At 42.5% G+C, this 20,190-nt stretch overlaps 2 long non-coding RNA genes across 2 annotated transcripts; both read right to left on the bottom strand.

The window, feature by feature from the left end:
- Positions 1-6,337: 6,337 nt before the first annotated feature.
- On the bottom strand, positions 6,338-7,041 carry LOC120555026. The gene is made up of 4 exons (XR_005638622.1): positions 6,985-7,041; positions 6,795-6,902; positions 6,560-6,691; positions 6,338-6,463 (listed from the first exon to the last, which is right to left on the bottom strand). It is a non-coding gene; the product is annotated as an uncharacterized LOC120555026 (long non-coding RNA).
- A 271-nt stretch (positions 7,042-7,312) lies between these two features.
- LOC120555024 lies at positions 7,313-7,499 on the bottom strand. The gene is made up of 2 exons (XR_005638621.1): positions 7,436-7,499; positions 7,313-7,354 (listed from the first exon to the last, which is right to left on the bottom strand). It is a non-coding gene; the product is annotated as an uncharacterized LOC120555024 (long non-coding RNA).
- Positions 7,500-20,190: the final 12,691 nt, after the last annotated feature.

Raw genomic sequence — 20,190 nt, 5'->3', positions numbered from 1 at the left:
TAACTTTCTTCTTTTCTTTAACAGCCGGAAAATTCGGAATATTAAAGGGGACAACGGTATGTGACCTTTGTAAGACATTCAAAAGATATTTCACAAAGGGCATTAATAAAGTTCTGGACTAGCCGTTGCTCACAATGACACTCGGTCTCTCGGGTGATGCCTTTATGCTAGCATGCATTAAAATTCCTCTCCATTCGGGTTTGAACATTATTACACTTTTCTAGAAACGTAACACCTTGCCGTGGGGATATCAGAGCGGTTCTCGAGTCATAAAAGATCGGGGTTGTGGTTTTATAATCTATCAATAGATAGTCAAAGGTGTAACTAGGTGCATCGTTAAAAGCCTCTAAAAAAATTTTACTCATTACCGGGAACATTGGACGTACAGTAAGCTTATCTTGATGTTGATCTCTGCATTTTGAAAATAACTCCATAGTTTGTATTCAAACTGATTGTACGACTAGCTTTACCTTCGAATAAACAGATTCTGCACTCCAGTGATATATACAACTAAGACGTCTATGATGTGACATACTGGTGAAAACTTTTTGAACTTCCAAATTATCACTGGCTTGATTCATTAAATCGTCTATAATGAGCAAATTATTTAGTAGTAGGCAGAGGTTCTGGCCGCAGACGCTTCCGGGAGACCTTGTACGCTTCAACGTTTTAAGTAAGTGATCGATATTGGTTCGCCAGCATGAATAGATGTATACAATGTTATCGTTTTTGTAGGCGGAAATAACGCTTGACGGCTTTCATGTTTTCAATAATGTCTCTTTGACAAAGTATGTTTTTCCACAATTAGAGGGACCACTGATAACAAGGCTGAAAGGTTGTTGAAGCCTACCAACAAATCCTGAAACATCCCTAGTAGCCATAAGGTACAGTTGTATAGTCTTGGAGCACGTGCGTTTATTGTACACTTTTGACCTCCGCCTCCTGGTGAGTGTGTGCTTTCTTGGAGATGGAACTGAAAGTTTTTTTGTCGTTATTGGCCAGCTGAAGGGGCCAGTTGTGTGGTCAGATGGTTAGGAGGCTGCGGCGCGGGTCAGCAGAGCGGACCGAACAAGCCCAATTAATCCATTCACATGTGTAACCACTTTGGCATTTGTGGCATTGAGGGTTACACCCCTTGCATTTAACCTGTGTAGTTTCCTTTGAGCCGGTCCTATAAGCACAGCATTTAGGACCCCCGGAAATAAACTCCAGTTATATAATCTTCGGTAGGAGCCCCCACAGACTTAAGCGCTTATTTAGTTCTACATCCGTTAAATCGCCAGCGTAAGGACTCTAGAGGTGGGATCCACTCGCCGTCTCTGCTTGAATGAACAGAATGCTGTCCCAGTCATCAATATAAAAATACGTTCCTGCAGTTTATCCAACAAATCATATAGCTCCATGCGAGCATAGGGCTGTGGTTATGGCCCCTATAAAACCATCTACATCTTTACTCTGGATGCACCCTCTGTGTGCATCGCCATTGGACAATGCATACTTCTGGTGAGATGAATGAGAACTGGCTGAACATCAAAAGTCGTCGCTGAACATGAGCCTGTGTGAAGCGGATGGTTCGGTTATGAGCTCAGCAGTAGTCATGTTACGTCACGTAGCCAGAATTTGCACCCAAAGACTATTCAGCTAATTTATTTGTATGCCTGACAGCTTTGTTAAAACATATCTTGGTCGGATCACGCCGAATGCCTTCGCGTGTGCATAATAGTTCATCATGTACTTTTTTGTTTTTCGACTTCTGTTTTGATATGCCCAGGGGTATCCTGGAAGCTTTTGCTTACGTTTAAGAAATCTTTTAACATAGGCTTTAAAAAGCTCGATCAGTTTCTGGAAATGCCAAACTTCAGCAATGGAAACAATCTTATACCCTTTCTCTATGGCTTTCTGTAATTCAAACGTCCACTTACAACGCCAGACAACAACCTCTCTTGATGCTTCATGTGTGCATGGTGATTTGTTTGATTCATCTCAAAAACGGCACACGCCGCACTAGGGGAACATCAGTTTACCGTTACAGTGGTGTGCGGCAACACAGGGTGATACAGGGCCTCTCGGCGGTGCTACTGGACATTTCCTACAATGCCAAAGTATTTGTTTCTATAGCCATCTAAAATCTTGTGTATTATTTGGAGGTGTCCATTATTGGATAATCTCTCTTTAGACTGAACAGTTGGGTACAAACTTCTGTGGAAATCATAGTATCTGATCTTTTCATCATTTTTCTACCTTGTGGTGGCCAGTGTTCATTGCATTTGTTGCGGCCTCCAAAGAGGGATATTCACCGCGGATTGAGACGCCCTGGCGTCACTCATATGTTAACATGTAGAACTCCTTAACGTCTGGGTCGTTGTCAACAGACCGCCTAATCTACATCTCCCACATCACCACAACTTTTAGCTGATTCTTATTTTTGTAAGCAGCCACTCTGTTATGGAACTCAATGCACAGATCACCCTGTGTTTTTTTTTTTTGGTGAGAGGATTGATTTCACCTGACGCATACCACACCTTAATCACAGCCGTGAAAGAAGCAGCGTCATTAAATTCATACTACGTGTGTGTGTGTCTTCACAATAGCCATCCACAAAGAACTGACCAAATGACTTTTCACCTCGTTTAGAGCGTGCTGTATGTCAAGGCCCTTCTGTTCGGAACACACCTCGCCACTGTCATTGAAACATCAGAACATGCTTGTTTTGCCCCCTGTGGCCCCGTATGTCAGAGCAACAGAATCTTTGGGGAGGAACAACGTTTTAAATACACCCATACAGAGGAGGCCAATGTAGCGTGCCGTAAACGGGTTTAGGCCGGCATCTTTCGTGGAAGCTCTCTGCATATTTTGCATGCTTTAATAAACCGTTAACATCGCGTTACCACACCAGCTGGAGCAGCTCTTTTTGAAGAGTCAAAAGGTGAGTCGCGGACCGTAACGTGACTCACTCCATGAACGCTTTCTTAGAGGCGCCACTCATAGCATCATAAATCCATACAGAGCTGGTGGTGCAGGATAATGGGGACCAGCCTATAATTCTCTATTCTCTCGCTTGTTAAAATTTCGGTGTGGAAGAAGCCTTTGTGAGAAGATCGGGTGAACCCTATGGCTGCCGGGTGTTTTTAGATAGAGCCATAGGGATAAAACTGGAACGAATCGATCCAACTTGATTGAAAGTAATCGATCATCAGAAGCACCCTAGAACCGCGCATGATAGAATAGTTGGACAAAGTTTCTGACTCACCAGATACCTAAAACTATATAACTGTCAAAACCTGATGCATTGTGTGTCTATTATAACCCTCTTATTTCTCCTGTCTGTAGTTCTTAATGAATGACCCACACAGTTTGTTGTTGTGCCAACGTAGTCTTTTTTGACCGTCCATATCCATAACGCTACAAAATTAGCTTCATGGCGCCACATTGATAACGCATGTTTCAACGAAGTGCTGATATACTTATCACTACTTTCTTTGCGTTCGACGGGCTGCATATAGCAAGAGTAGCGTGAGTAGCCCCTAAAGGCTCTCTACAAATGTAGGCATTTAGGGTTTTACAGCTGTGTGGATTTTTCGCACACACTGTATCGTATACAAGCTATGGACAGGACTCGTAATATTTGATTTTATTGCAGGGTATATAAGCCCGTATTTACGTCGGTTTTTATGGTTTTCAAAACACTTGCATTTGGCGATTTGCATATGCGTCCACAGCCTGTGCATTTAATGGTATTGTCAGGTATACAATCGGGAGTGTAAATAACCACATTACAAAGCCAACTACAAATGTGCCCCAGAGGGTTCTGGTAGGTCTTGTAACACCCATCGTGAAAACGCATCGACGCCCAAAAGCCGTTTTATTTACTATGAGATAATAATGTTCATTATGCAAATACGCCCATGCTGTTTTCACATCTGTTTGGTCGTGCGTTTTGAAGATCGTGTGGGTTTTTTTATCCGGCTACAGTGATGGAATATCACAATTTTCATTTTCAAATGTTTCTGAAATCTGTCAACATCAGAGAACGAAACCTTATGTGTGTAGTCAAAACCCAAATCACTATGCAGATGCTTAGCATAATTTATCTTCATCATGCGACCATCTGCTATTCACATAATGTGCCAGGCAGAGAGAAAAAGCAGAGATTGTCGTTACCAGCGTTATTCTTTGGGTTATACAAAGCATTACCTTTTTCTGACAATATTTGATCGTAACCAATGCTTCCTAGTTTTCGACGTCTCCCGCCACCCCCCTCCCGACATATTGCCGCTATTGTCTACAATTAATTCTAAAGAGTCATCGGTCAGTGAATTATCATTATCTGCTGCATTGTGCGAACTTGCTCCAGAAATGTGTCTGTGTTATAGCCATCGCCTGCAGTTCAACATTGTTTGGATAGGGACATCTACGGCTGGCCCCTTAACTCAACATTTAAAACGCTGTCCTGTGTTGCATTGCCCAAAGCCCTCGCTATTAAATCTGTTAAGGTGCTATACACCCTTTCAGGAACACTACCGATATCAGTCAAATCAATATTTCGCAGGTCGACATCTTGACGAAATTCAGCAGCATTAAAAGGGGTATCTGTCTGGATGCTATTTCCGGATGTTACCTTAGGAGAACGCTCCCGCTATCACACTGCACACTACCCCTGAGGATTTTCTGTGGGTGATGGAGGGGTACTATAGCGTTGTGGACCGGTTGGGGACCGGTCTGTTCATCATGAACAGGATTGTTTTGACGGCGCTGAACTACCGGAAAACATGCAGGTCTCTTATTACTCTGATCTATGTCTGGGGGTCTGTATTTGATGATTGTGTAAGCGTCTGTATTGGACGGTGTATTGCTGGAATACACGTCTGAAGGACCATTATGTGACAACTGTTCAGGGGACGGACTATCTAATTCCTTGTGTATTTTCACTGTTGCTTTCACTACGCTAGCACTAGGCATAGATTGGGCCCAGGCTTCCGAATATTTTGCATGTATAGCACAAAAAACGTGCAAAAACTCTGAGGATTGCTTACTGCTCTTGTGTAATCGTCCCGGCATGGCCATTCTTAGTTCCTCGTCACTACTATCGTCACACACACCTAAGGGTTCAGATTTTTTTTTTTTTTGTTTGGCGGTGGCATTTTCTTTAATTTTTTTAAATTTTTTTATATTGTACACAGACTATAGCCTGTTTTTTTACTGTGGGGCATATTCATAGTCTTTTAGCGCATACTATCATAGGTACAATCAGTGTATTGAGAGAGGCTGACCTGATTGGCCAGCGTGGTGCCAAAACCTGTGACCCCAAATCAACCAAATGCGTGTTAGCTCTTGACCCTGGCTACAGCGTTGTTCGAAGTCTGTGACCAAACCAGTCAATTGTGTGTTAGCTGTTTGCAAGACATCTAATTTATTCATAAGAGCATCGTTTTGTTTTGTAATTCGGCTAATTCTGATTGTATTTGTTTATAATTGCCATCTGACGCATGTTGTTGAGGTGTAGTGTTGACACAATACTCAAAAGCTCTTCACCCTGAAGCAATGTCACCTGCTCAGGACCTCCTAGTGCCCCCACAGTGTTCAAACTGGTTGTAAGTATTATAATTAGGCACTGCTTGCTTATCAAGGAATGGAACGTTAACCTCTAATACATTTACAGGATTGGTTACTGATGTATTCCCCTGTTACACTTTTTATCTGACAACGTTATGACAGAGGTGTGTGGTATACAGCTGACATGGTCGGATCCTTCCTCTGTGCTATAGATACAGTTAAAGAGGTATGCACCTACATTATATTCAGGGAACACCTGCAAAGATGCCTGACTGGATTGATGGGCTGTAAGGTGGTGTCTCTGCTATTTCGGCGTCTTCAGACCCTTCTGCTGTAGCTAGCCGGATTTGGTTGAGGGGTGTAGGAGCTGCCGCTGTTGGTCCTGTGTCTTCAGACCCTTCTCCGGCTTCTACGGCATGGATTGTCTAGAGGTATAACAACATACATTTTTCTGGTTAAATAAAGACACGCCGCACACACACACAAAACACACACACACACCACACACACAACACACACACGCTTACACAACACAGACACACCCACACACCTCATCAGATGTCTTTTGTAAGAGGGGTGTCCTTTTGTCCCCTCTCAATGGAGTCCTTTGGTGGTAGGGCTTTGTTGTACTATGTGTGAAATCACACTTAGACGCCAACAAATGCAACGACTTCTAAGTCTTCGGTCGCCGTACTTGCTACAAAACAAAAGAAATACCTTTTTAACAATATATACATTTTATTTAAAAAGCTTTTATAACACTATGTAAATATATTCTGCTAGATACAAAAGGGTTTCTCACCTCTGCAACTGTGTTAGGATCATAAGATACAGTGGCCGGGTAAGATGAGACCGGAACAAAGGAATGGTTGCGTCTTTTGGGCGGGAAGCCTTTCTGGTATGGCACAGGCTGTAATAAGCATTAGATTAGAAATTTTTTTTTATTTATTTTTTTTTATTTTTTTAAATACAACACTCTATTTTCATGTTTTTCTTTTCAATTCACCTCAATAGATCTCTTCTTAGATCCCTTCTTAGGCTTGTGTAGACATCCGTGTCTGCTCCATGGGGGTGGCTGTGTGAAATCGTCCTCAGGCGTCAAATACAATGAAACTAAGTCTTCCGTAGCCTTTAGTTGCTAAAACAAAGGAAAGGTCTTTTTTAACAACATATACATTTTATTTAAAAAGCTTTTATAACACATGTAAATATATTCTGCTAGATACAAAGGGGTTTCTCACCTCTGCAACTGTGTTAGGATCATAAGATACAGTGGCCTGGTAAGATGAAACCGGAACAAAGGAATGTTTGCGTCTTTTGGGCGGGGAGCCTTTCTGGTATGGCTCAGTCTGTAATAAGCATTAGATTAGATGCATTAGATTATTTTTTTTTATACAACACAGCATTTTACCGTTTTTCTTTTCAACTCACCTCAATAAATTGCTTCTTAGGCTTACGATGGTGAACGTTTTTAGGGGTAGCAGCTTTTCACAGAGGTTGCGAGAAGCACACGGCCTTTTATCATGGTTGATTTCAGCCCTATGTGCTATCGAGTAGCGCATCACCCTTACGGATCCTTTGTTCAGGAACGGATTGTCTAGGCACAGAATATATATATATATATATATATATTAGAGGACTAGAAACACGGTGATAAATTAAATAGTAATAAATATTACAGCCTGAAAGAGATAAATAGCCCCATAAATACCTGTTTCCAACGTTTCTTATTCCCTTATTAGAAGGACCTTTTGTTTTATGTTCTGGTGTGTTGGGGTCTGTAGGATCGGGCTACACAGCTCTTTTTAAAAACAAAAAATTAATGAAAACACAGTACTAAATCAATTAATGCTGTAGTGTATAATATATTTATAGGTTTTACCTTGTGGTATAAGTGTTTCATCAACTAACACAGCCACATTGTCCCAGCTCTTTGTAAAATCACCATGACGGCAGAAACTGCATTATACAACAAAAAAAACTTTTTAAGTCACAAATGCCTGAATGAATTAAACACCTTACAATAAGCTTTTTTAAAATTTACTCACCAAACGCAGCCATTTCTGTAGAAACGAATCCTCTTTTCTTCAGAGGTCTTTGTTGAGGAAGCCTGAGAAAACGAGGAAAATGAATTTGCACCTTAGCCTAAAAACTGCAGGTAAAAAGTGAGCAGACAGCCTTGAAAAACAAGGGGTTTTTAAACACCACAAACCACCCCTTTATGACGATTTAACACCCACAACAATAGACCTCACATTTACAAGCTAACCACTGGGCTAACACGTGTTTTTACTATCGTCATATGGTACAACCACGCACGCTATACGAACACACGGGTCAAAGTTTTAGCTAATTCATGAATGACTGAATGAATTAAATATCTTTGAACATCCTTAAACACAAGAGGTGCTTTTAAATTTACTTACCACTAGTAGGTATTGCTGAAAAAACGAAACACCTGCGTTGCTTTCACCAAGAAGAATTAAAAAGTGAAACAACCAGAGGTTTTTTTTTTTTTTTGATGAGGAAAAACGTGGTAGCTATCTAGCTAGCTACCAGACTAGCTAGAAAAAGCATCTAAAAAAGAGACAGCTAGCATGAAACAAAAGGCTAAACAGTGCACTGCTGAAAAAGGATCCTCTTTTTTTCCTCACAAAAAAAAAGAACAACTCACTGGTATTGATTGTGGAAAAACGTGGTAGCTATCTAGCTAGCTACCAGACTAGCTAGAAAGTGTGCAGACCCCCCAGGTAGTACTGGCCAGAGTGACCTCATTCGGGCGGTGTGAGAGGCGCCTCAGCTCAAGGCCACAAGACCCTTGTTGCAGGGAGGCGCACGACCGCGGACACCCCGACGTCATCACATCCGCTAGATGCGGCGCAGCTTCGACGATTAGATGCACTAACATATTCGGCCACTAGATGGCGCTCGCGGGGTGCCGACGTCAACCGCACGTCATCACACCTCGCTAGATGCGCGCGCCCGACGCGATTAGATGCACTAACATATTCGGCCACTAGATGGCGCGGGGTGCCGACGTTCGACCGCGATGTCATCACATCCGCTATGCGGCGCAGCTCGGTAACGATTAGATGCACTAACATATTCGGCCACTAGATGGCGATCGCGAGTAACGACGCGCGGCCGCCCGCTCATCACGCACGCACATATCATCAGTTGGCATGGCAGGTTTCGGTGTGGTGTGTGAGATGACGTCACACGCACGCGCCAAAACCGCCATCTTTATACTACTCCTGATTAGTCAAGCTACGTCTGGCCCCCGTAATCTGGTTTACTCAGTCCGCACCGCCGGTTGCCATGGAGTCAGCCCTGAAACAGGACCCAGTAAGAAGTCAACAATCAACAGGTGTCTGTGGGAGTCGGGTGGGAAAAATGAAGAGTGTGCCTCGCTGTAGTGCTCCAGGGGAGTGAGTATTCAACACCGGCCTTGGCCAAGGCCAGCGCTGGTTCAGGAGCCGAAAAGATAAGGTTGGAATTTGTTTTGTCTTGGGTCTAGGAAGCCGGCAGTTAGTCACTCCGACTTCTCTGACATGTCCCCTCTGGTCTCCGTGAACGATCAAATTTCCTTGCCAAAACCGTGAGTTTCCCCAAGATGTTGTCCAGCTTGTCCAGAGCTGACTGTCTCTCCAAGATGGTATCCAATTTTGGGCCCATGATAATCACAGTATCCATATTTGTGGCTCATGGAGTTCAGAGTCACAATTTGAGTTCCGGCAGCTCTGCCCACAGCTTCAACCATGACGGGCAGCCTGGTATATTCCTCTGTTCCCGTCTTCTTCACTTTAATTTCTCGATAAACCAGGGCAATGCCTGAGCCAATCAGCAAAAGACCTGTTATCATGGTTCTGAATAGGTAGATATCTTCAATGTCCTCCAGGAAAGAACCGCCAGACACACGACCACCCCCTCTCCCACGCGCGTCCATCGCGTAGCCGGGCTGCAAACGTCCGGGCAGAAGTAACACAGCAAAAATGATCACAAAATGAAAAAAAAACTTGGAGAAAAATGTACAAAAATGACCAAAGAGGGCATGAAGGTTAAGTGTTGTATTCCCACATCAGACTGACAGCCTGCATCAACAACCTGCAGGAGAGAATTAAGGTGATTGATCTAAAACAGACAGAAATCCAGCATACTCAATGGCTTCTGAAGCAACATGAAGAAGAAATGAAGAACAATGAGAAGTTCACTGTAGAAGTTGATGAGGTCTACAAAGATAAAGAAGCTATTGATGAGAGGAGATGGTGGGGGTTGTGTGGTTAAATAATGGAGGAGCTGTCTGCTGTACTGTCTGTGAGGAGAACTGTCACTATCCATGCACACTGGCCTGGTATCCAGGACACTGTGAGGTCATAAAGATGGGGCGCTGCACTTCATGTACCAGGAAGTGTCCTGCATCAGATCATGTGAAAAAGTAGTGGAATAGTTATACATTGATTGTCTGCTATTGGTTATTAAATTCAAAAATTTTATTACGCGAGAATCAACTATATAAAGCTCCAAATATGGGACGCTTTTACGAAAATTGATGGCTATTGCAAATTTCGTAAGGACTTCAGGAGCTCCACACAGTCTGATGAGCCCAGGGCAAAGTCACCGTTTCTGGGTTAGTGGACTACTCGGGGGTCTGCGGACCTTGCCGGCTGCCCGATTTCAATTGAATGCAGGTCTCGTAGGAGGAGGCTAGCTAGCTCTCATTGATGGACTCCAGCTCACCGGAAGGCTCTATCAATGAGACTCACGGGACAAAAATTTGTAATTAGCCATCCATTTTTGTAAATCAGCCCATATTTGAGCTTTACATAGTTGATTTCTCGCATTAAAAAGTCTCAGAAGTGAATTTTGTAATGGAATAGCAGAGATCTCGCGACCTAGATTCAGAAGACTAGCTGATCTCAGGTCAGTTGGGGCGTGACAATGACTAGAGCCAGATGAGGAGGAGCCACCGGTAGAATTCTATCACCTCTTTAATGTTTAATCAACAAAAGTTACTTAAATGAACACATTAGAGAACAGCTCTGGTTTTAAACAGTCAGTCTTCCGAAAATCGTTGCCGAATTGACAATTTGCTTCAAAGTTTTCAGAGTTGAGAAGCTCCATATAGTGACGCACAGCCAGCTCGCCAACGCAAGCTAGAGGTCTTACACACACACACACACACACACAACACACACAACACACACACACACACACACACACACACACACACAAAACACATTCAACCACAACAACAACAACAAGAACAAGACCGGTCGCAGAGAGGAGAGATACCCGTTTCTCTTCGACAAGAATTCCCATTCACCTTGTCTCACTTCACTTTCAACGGAAATGTTTAATGTAAATTAGATGCGGTTTGCCCGCTAGTTCACTTAACAACACCTCAGCTAATGTCGTGTCAACCCGCAGTGGACAGAGCACCACTAGCTGCCTGTTGTGGGTTCTCCCGTCAGGTCAGCGCCAGGTAAAGTGAAACTATTTGAACTTGTCAAAAAGTTGTCATAAATGTTGATTACAATGTCCAATGGTATTATAACTCCCTAGACCTCATAATTCCCTAGACCTCAAGTAAAGTGAAACCATTTGGACTTTTTACTATATTAGGATGTTAAAAGTTATAAGAACGGTTTGACAACATAGTATTATCAAAGATGTATCATTTTGGGATTGTTCTGGTGCCGCCGAAATTACGCCGAATGTCCCTCATTTTCGGCCGGATGTCTGTCACCTTCCTCTGTCTCTGTGTTGGCATTCTATCCTCCGGTTCATTTATTAGGACTATGGTTAACTGCTCCTCAGATCTCTGCAGGGTAAATCCAGACAGCTAGCTAGACTATCTGTCCAATTTGAATTTTCCGTTGACCGACTAAAACTACTTTTGAGCCTACACATGTTCCACCAAAACAAGCTCCTTCCTGAGGCAATTTAGCAGAGGCACCGTGGCTCCGTCTGGAGCTTAGCACCGACCAAGACGATTGTGATTGGTTTAAAGAAATGCCAATAAACCAGAGCATGCTGTCGTAAATCTGGCCTCCTCCGTAAGTCAAGTTGTGTTTGTTCCCGTCCAGCCGTGTTTACTGAGAGCTCTGATAACTTTAACGGAGAGCAACTTTCCTCTTAACTTGCCTTTCTCTGCCTCTAATTTGCCTATCCTGGTACTTTTACACTAACCAATCTCACTCCTAATGCCTAAACCAACCAAATCCAACCAAAGGAGGCAACAAGTACTAGCCAATCAGAGGCTAGGGAGAGACTTGTCGCATTGCAGATATTGATTAGCGTTTACAGTAGCTGATAGCGCTGAATGTGAGTTTTTCCATCGTGCTGTTTAGCTGACTCTGGCGTGACTGGGAGCTTTCAGTGAACACAGCCGGAGTTGTTGGACTGGTTCCAAAACAGACTCTGAGACTGCGAGGGCGACAGGGAAACAATTACCGAGATGGTTTTCTTCTTGTTTTGGCTCCTTGCACCCTGGGCTCAGTTAATTGGAAAGTTTTACAGCTAACTAAATGACAGCAGCTAACTACAGTTAGTGGTTACCTTAACAACAAGTTGCCTAAAGATGAGGTTCAACTTCAAGCACTTTATTGTCATTGCGTAGCACAACATGATTACTTTGTGACAACCCAAGGGTGCATTAAAAGTGATAAAATGGATGTTCTGTAGCACTGGAACAATTAAATAAATATAAATAAATATGTAAGTATCTAGAATAACATATACTATAAAATAACATAAGATAATAACATAAACTAAAAATATAAGTAAAAGTTAACTAATAAAATGTATAAATATGATTTATATATGAATAAAAGCTAACCTTATATAAAATAGGAGCTAGTCATAAGTGAACAAGTTGATATGGCAATGTTTTCTGTCCAAAACTCTGTATTCACTGTTGTCAAACTGGTCTTATAACTTTTATGACATTTTGTCTTGAAACAATTGTAATGGTCTCATGACAGCCAATGTAAAAACCAACCAGTTATATGACAGTTCAATGTAATGTTAAAACATAAATCTAAACAGTTTGATAAATAGGCCTGCTATGAGATATTTAGGTTGACATTAACCCAGTTGTCATAACACAAACATCTCAAACAATGCAAACTTTACATTTAAAGTGTCAATTTATCAAATGGCGCATAATGACAACTGCCACAAACATTCATAAAGACTCCCTCTATGTTTATGCGTGTCATGTCAGTATTATGCAAACTCCTTCAAATAAAATTTTACCCAAAATGCTTCTGGAAGAGCATTATTTGTTGACAGCAGTAGGAACAGTACTCGCCCAAACTGTAATCCAATATGAAAAGTGTGGACGGGCGCATGGCTGCCGTCACGGTAACCATGCGCTACCTATTTTACCTCTCAAAGACTCTCTGAGTGTGAATGTTGCCTGTATATGTTTGGTTAGTGTGTCAATATGTTCTGGTACTTATCACACTGTTTTCAAATCATCTGTTGAACTAGCCATTCATCAAATTCCCCACAGTAATCCCGTTGCTTTCTTGTATACACATTTAACATCTAATACTGTGGTGATTTATATGCAATTGCTAAAACCATCAATACATCATTCTCTGATTGTTTAAAACCATGCCATTTACTTCTTCACAAACATAAAAATTTGCAATTAGCCATCAATTTTCGTAAAACAGCCCATATTTGAGCTTTACACAGTTGATTTCTCACATAAAAAGTCTCAGAAGTGAATTTTGTAATGGAATAGCAGATTCAGAAGACTACCTGATCTCAGGTCAGTTGTGTAGCCTATGTAAATGTTGGGGCTTGACAAAGACTAGAGACTAGAGCCAAATGAGGAGGAGCCGCGGTTGATGTCAACTCAGTGGCTCGTTGGGATTCGCCCGTTTTCAGAAGCAGCTTCAAATTGTGAGATTTGCAGAGGAAAGAGGTGTCAATGGGATTTAGAGGTTCTATGTATGTCCTATATACCCAAGAAACTGTTATTTTTTAACTATAACAAGATCAAATCGGTTTTGCATTCTATCACCCCTTTAACGTTTAATCACCAAAAGTTACTTCACTGAACAGATTAGAGAACAGCTCTGGTTTTAATTGTAGTGAGGAACCGCCCCGCTGCTTAATGTTGAGTACAGCAGCTCCCTCTATATCACTAACTGAAGTCAGATCATGTTGTACACAAATAGTTTTATACTTCTTTAGCTTTTTGTGTAAGTTTTATGTTTTTTGTGCTTTACAGTCAAATCCTACTTTGTAGTACAGGCCTCTGGCCTGTGATGTTACTGTGATGTTGACTAAAGTAAACTGGTTGTAGGACAGTAATAAGTGTTGTCTGAATGATCTTTTGACCCATAACCTAAACTAGTGTTAATGTGTGTACTTCTTACATTGTGTATTCCGACTAAAGAAGTGGTATATTGTATATTGTGGGCATTAGGTGATTATATGTCGCTTTGTCTTTAACCACACCTCTTTAACTTGACAGTCTAACAGCACTTTTAAATATAAACATGACGGAACATGATTTTTACGTTATGAGTGATACCATTATATTGTTCCTACAGAGCCCAGCCATGTCAGCAGTGAGTCCCTGTCTCTGCCGTGTGACCCCCTGCTGGTGAAGTGGAGGGTTCCACTGTGACTTGTTCCGCGAGGGAGACATTGGGCAAGATCTGACAACAGACACAAACAAGCTGAATCCAGGAGAGTCTAACTCTCTCCAGGTTTCTGCACAACTTAGGAATAGAAGAATAAGCAAGTCAACTGTAACATCTGTCAACACAAGTAAGTCAAATAAAATCATAATTGCAATAAAAACTAAATTGAAGAATGAATTTTTCAAAATAAAGTCTCAGCTGGTTATGCAGAGCAACACACAGTCTATGAGGGTAACAGGGATAAGGACCCAAAGGCAGAAGGAGTAGGCAGAGATAATGCTATCTAATAAAAAGAGATTAATAATTCATTAAGATTAGCATGTTTAGTACTTGTTAAAAGTCTTTTAAGAGATGTTGATTCAACTTATATATTTTGGAGGCTGGTATTTGTGGTGCAGTTTAACTGTATTACATTATACTGAGATTTTTCCCCTAATATTTAGTCTACCCTCATTGATATAAATGTGGTGGACACGTGTTCAAGACACCTGCCAGAATGGCACTATATAATTCAACAGCGTGACAAAAGAAAACCCCAAAAGGATCATAAAGTTTAGTTCACACAATTCAAATGGCCAAAAAAAGCAAACCTAATAATTTACAGTGCAGAGTGGCAGAAATCCCAAAGGGGTTAGTTGAAGCCCCCACCTAAATATTCTTTACATTTATTATAAAAATATTAAAAATATTATTTAAAATAATTACAATTATGAGTACATAATAGTGATGAAAAGTAAATATCAAAAATAAAATGTGAGTGTTTTGTGCGAGTGTATCTGTGCACATGAGCGTCAGTGAGGATGCAGATAAAAGTTGAGTAAGAATGCACCTAAAAATGTGCTTTAAAGTAAGTCTTCAACTGTTTATGAGTATTTAATTCACCTAGATGTATCTTATAAACAACAACAAAAACATTAGAAAAATATTTACATCATAAATAATGGCATAAGACATGAAACCTGTCATGAACATGAAGAGTCTCTATTATTGTTTATGGCTGTCGTGAATAAGTGTCACTCTGTAAATAATGACACTTTTAATGCATTGTTTGAGATGTTTGTGTTATGACTAGGGCTGTCAATCGATTAAAAATGTAATCTAATTAATTACATACTCTGTGATTAATTAATCTAAATTAATCGTATACATCATTTTTGCTGTGAAAGTATTTTAAATAGTTCAATTCCAATGAATCAATGAATAATCAGCATTAGTGACATCAAAGTTAAAAAACTATTTTCATTATTATTTTTTACTATTCAAATACTGGCCATAACAATCAACAATATGACCTAATATGCTGAGGAAATAAATTCAGAATTGCTTTAGGAATAGCAACGTTTGGGTTCTGTTACGATACGGTGCTAAAAGCGGTACTTTTAAAACGGTGCCGGTGCCTAAATGGTGCCTGAACCAATACTTTTAATACAGTAAGTAGTAAACAACATTATTGCCAAGGTCATATGGTCAAAATTAAATGATTTAATAATAATATATTAACTATAACAATTACTTATTTCACTAGTGAATTGCTGTTGACGGACAAAAACAACCACCAGATGGTAAAAGGGCATTTACAATAACTTTGAATGCACCACGAGGGCTGTAGGTTAACAGTTTCATGAACGCACCGTCTGTGTTTTCCCGACTCACGGCTGCAGATTGTTACATCCTGGTGTCGGAATCCTGTACAGTGAAATACAGTCAAACTTTACACCGTTTACCATAAACTGTCAGCAACTGTGTTTAATCCAGCTACTAGCTAGTGGTAGGCTAACGTTAGCTGCTGTGAGTGTAGTGTTAACTAGCGTCCCATGCAACGATGTTTCTGTTGCCTGTAACGTCTGTTTCAGAGAATCTGAGAGAAGCGCAGACATATCAGTGGCACTGGAATAGAGGGTGAAACGGGAATCAATTGTTGCTCCCATCCCATCCCGATCCCGAAAATACTCCCGTCACGTCCGATACAGGACTGCCCCACAAAAATCCTGTCCCACAAAATCCCGAAGAAAGACTCCCGAATCCTGTCCCGCTCCCGTTTCTTTCCTTATGTTGTCTAAAGTTATCAGACTCTGTGTGTGTGTGTGTGTGTGTGTGTGTGTGTGTACAGCTGCAGCGATGGCCGAGGGAGCAAGAGCAGCTCCTCTCCTCTGCTGCGCTGATGTGTGAATGCAGCGCGCTGCAGAGCCGGTGTCTCTCACTGCTGGGGGTTAGGTAGTGACAATTTATCGAGACCCCGCCGCGGTCACGGTGTTCCCAATCAACAAACATATTGGGAGTTGTAAGTGGTTCTCTTTTCTAAAACGAAATGCCTCACAATTTTTGGCAGCACTCCGCATTGCCGCGTCATTTTTAAATTTAATCTCGGGCTTCCCCCCCCCGCCGCTCCCGTTGATTTCTATGCTTTACCCGTCCCGATCACGTTACCAACAGTGAGATTGACTCCGCGTACGCGCGGGAGTCCCAAAAAATTTTCACCCTCTACACTGGAATGAGGCGCGAAATCCGCGTTGCTATTCGGTCCAGTAGATACCGGTCGTTAAGGCACCGGTGCTGTGTGCACCGGGTTGCGGTACCAACCCTATTCAGGAAGAAGATTTTTATAAGTAAATGTTCCAATCAATTATCCAGGCAGCGCATTCTCATCTACCTCCTTCATTTTACAGTCAAATGGTGACTAGAACGACTCCAGGTCAAAGGTCAATATAGAATGGATTAATCTGCATTATTTGTTTTAACGCGTTATTTTTGAAAGCCCTAATTATGACTAACCTGACATTAAGCAAAACACTATAACCTTTCAGTGTCTTTGTTATGACAACTTGACATTAACCTAGACAACAACCTCTCATAAACATGTCATATAAGACCTAATTATCAAACTTAGGGAAAATGTTTAGCTTTATGTGTTAACATTACATTAAACTGTCATAAGTGGTTCTTCTTTACATTGGCTGCCATTAGACCATTATAATTGACCTTGACCTCAAGTAAAGTGAAACTTTTGAACTTGCCAAAAGTTGTCATAAATGTTGATTACAATGAATGATCTTTTGACCCATAACCTAAACAGATGTTAAAGCTGTACTTCTTACATTGTGTATTCAGACTAAAGAAGTGGTATATTGTGTATTGTGGGCATTAGGTGATTATATATTAGAGACTTAGACTTCTCTTTATTGATCCCTTTGGGATGACTCCCAGAGGAAATTAGATTTCCAGCAGCAGATTTTAGCATCGTACAAAACACTCTTTAAATAGAAAAAACATAGAAAAATACAGTATAAGAATAACAAACTTTTAGCTAAATATTTTTACAAAAATAAACAAACAGTAAAACAACAATAAAACTACAGATAAATAAATATAGATATATAGGTATATAGGACTATGTATGGTATTGTGTTATTATACAGTTAATAAATAAATGACATTTAGCATAAATTAGCAGTTAAGAGCAGTTAGAGTGTCCAGGTATGTATGTGAGTACATTATTAATAATTTATTGCACAGTGTTCTGTTCTGTCATCTTCACCCCATTTCCTCCTCCCCCAGTGAGGAGTTGTAGAGTATGATGGCATGAGGGACAGGGAAGGAGTTCTTGAGTCTGATGGTCCTCCACTGGGGAAGGAGCAGCCTTCCACTGAACAGGCTCCTCTGGTTGCTGATGACGGTGTGCAGGGGGGGGCTGCCATTGTCAGTAATGTCCAGCAGTTTGTCCAGTGTCCTCCTCTCTGCCACCGTCACCAGTGAGTCCAGCTTCATGCCGACCACAGAGCCGGCCCGCCTGATCAGTTTATCCAGTCTGGAGGTGTCTTTCTTGGATATACTGCCCCCCCCAGCACACCACAGTGTAGAAGAGGACGCTGGTAACCACAGATTGGTAAAACATCAACAGCAGTTTGCTGCAGATGTTGAAAGACCGCAGTCTCCTCAGGAAGTACAACCTGCTTTGTGTCTTTCTGTACAGGTGGCTGGTGTGTGTTGTCCAGTCCAGTTTATTATCCAGCCACAGCCCGAGGTATTTGTAGGATTGCACAGCCTCCACCTCAGCTCCCTCTAGCTGGATTGGTTGCAGTCTTGGTCTGGACCTCCCAAAGTCAATGACCAGCTCCTTTGTCTTAGAGGTGTTGAGCTGTAGGCAGTTAGTGTGACACCAGAGAGCAAAATCCCCACCAGACTCCGATACTCCTCCTCTCTGTCACCCCTGATACACCCAATGATGGCTGTGTCATCTGCGTACTTCTGTATGTGACACAGCTCCGAGTTGTAACAGAAGTCTGAGGTGTACAGGGTGAAGAAAGAGGAGCCAGCACTGTGCCCTGGGGGCTCCAGTGCTGCTGACCACAGTGTCAGACGTGGTGTCCTTCAGCCTGATGTACTGTGGCCTGTCAGTGAGGTAATCCTTGATCCAGTTTACCAGATAGGGTACACCCATCCTGTTCAGTTTGTCCTGAAGTATAGGGGGTCGGATGGTATTGAAGGCACTGGAGAAGTCAAAGAAAAGGATCCTCACTGTGCTGCTTCCCTTATCCAGATGGGAGTGGACTCGGTGTAGCATGTAGAGGGATGGCATCCTCCACACCAACATTTGGCTGAATGCGCAAACTGCAGCCGGTCCTGGGCGTGTTGTACCTGGGGTCTGAGAAGGCTGAGGAAGAGTCGCTCCAACGTCTTAATCAGGTGTGAAGTGAGCGCCCACCCGGTCGGAAGTCGTTCAGCTCGCTGGGCCTGTTCTTCTTAGGAACCGGAACGATGCAGGATGTCTTCCAGAGGGTGGGCACTCTCCCTAGCTGCAGGCTAAGGTTGAAGATCTGTTGTAGTGGTTCAGCCAGTTCTGCAGCACAGGTCTTTAGTAGTCTCAGACACACTTTATCCGGGCCTGCTGCTTTCCTGGGCCGGAGCTACCTCAGCTGTCCCCTGACCTGGTCTGTGGTGATGTGAGGCAGGGGTTGTGTTGAGGTGGTGGAGGAGGAGGGGGTAGTGGTGTCAGGGGGAGGTGTGTAGAGGGAAGAAGGAGAGATGGCTGCGGTGAGGGTGGGGGTGGGAGGGACAAGGACGAGGGCTGGTTAAACCTGTTGAAGAAGTCATTCAGCTCATTCGCCCTCTCCATTGTCCCCCTGTAGCTCTGGTCTTTGTGTTGTGACCTGTGATGGTCCTCACACCTTCCCAGACCTCCCTCATGTTGTTCTCCCTCAGCTTCTGCTCCACCTTTCTCCTGTAGCTGTCCTTAGCTTCCCTCACACAGTGTTTCACCTCCTGCTGTGCTGCCTTCATGGCCTCCCTGTCCCTGCTCCTGAAGGCAGCCTTCTTCTTGGTGCAGTTGTCACCCGGCTGTTTTTGACCAGGGGAGTGTACAGTGGCTGTAGGTGAACCAGGTTGTGATCAGACTTCCCCAGTGGGGAAGGGGAGTCGCTCTGTATGCATCCCTCACATTAGCATACAGGAGATCAATTGTCCTGTTGTTTCTCGTAGGGCATTCTACAACCTGGTGAAAAACAGCCAAAGTAGAATCCAAAGTTGCAAGATTAAAGTCCCCAGAGATGATCATAAAAGCCTCCGGGTGCTGTGTCTGCATCCTTGCTGTGCCGGAGTGAATCTTCTCACAGACGGCAATTATGTGACTGAACTCCCTCGGCAGATAATATGGCCGCAGGCTAAAAGCTAACAGCTCGAGGTCCTGGCAACATGAGGCTGTCTTTATGGAGATATGTCCTGGGTTACACCAGCGGTTGTTGACATACATGATGAGTCTCCCACCTTTGCTTTTCCGCTCCGCTTTTTGTCTCTTTCGGCTCTCACGGCAGTGAATCCCAGCAGGTCCACGTTAGCATGCGGTACAAGGTGGTTTAGCCATGTCTCCGTAAGATGAACAAGCTGCTCTCACGGTAGAGCCGCTGGTTGTTCAGTGCCGACAACTCCTCGATCTTGTTCCGCAGCAAGTTCACATTCCCCATGATTACGGATGGAATCG

This window comes from Perca fluviatilis, unplaced genomic scaffold (genome assembly GCF_010015445.1).
Source record: "Perca fluviatilis unplaced genomic scaffold, GENO_Pfluv_1.0 PFLUV_unplaced_scaf_10, whole genome shotgun sequence".
Taxonomy (NCBI): Eukaryota; Metazoa; Chordata; class Actinopteri; order Perciformes; family Percidae; genus Perca; species Perca fluviatilis.
The sequence above is the reverse complement of the archived record's forward strand: the minus strand, read 5'-3'. Positions and strand labels throughout refer to the sequence as shown.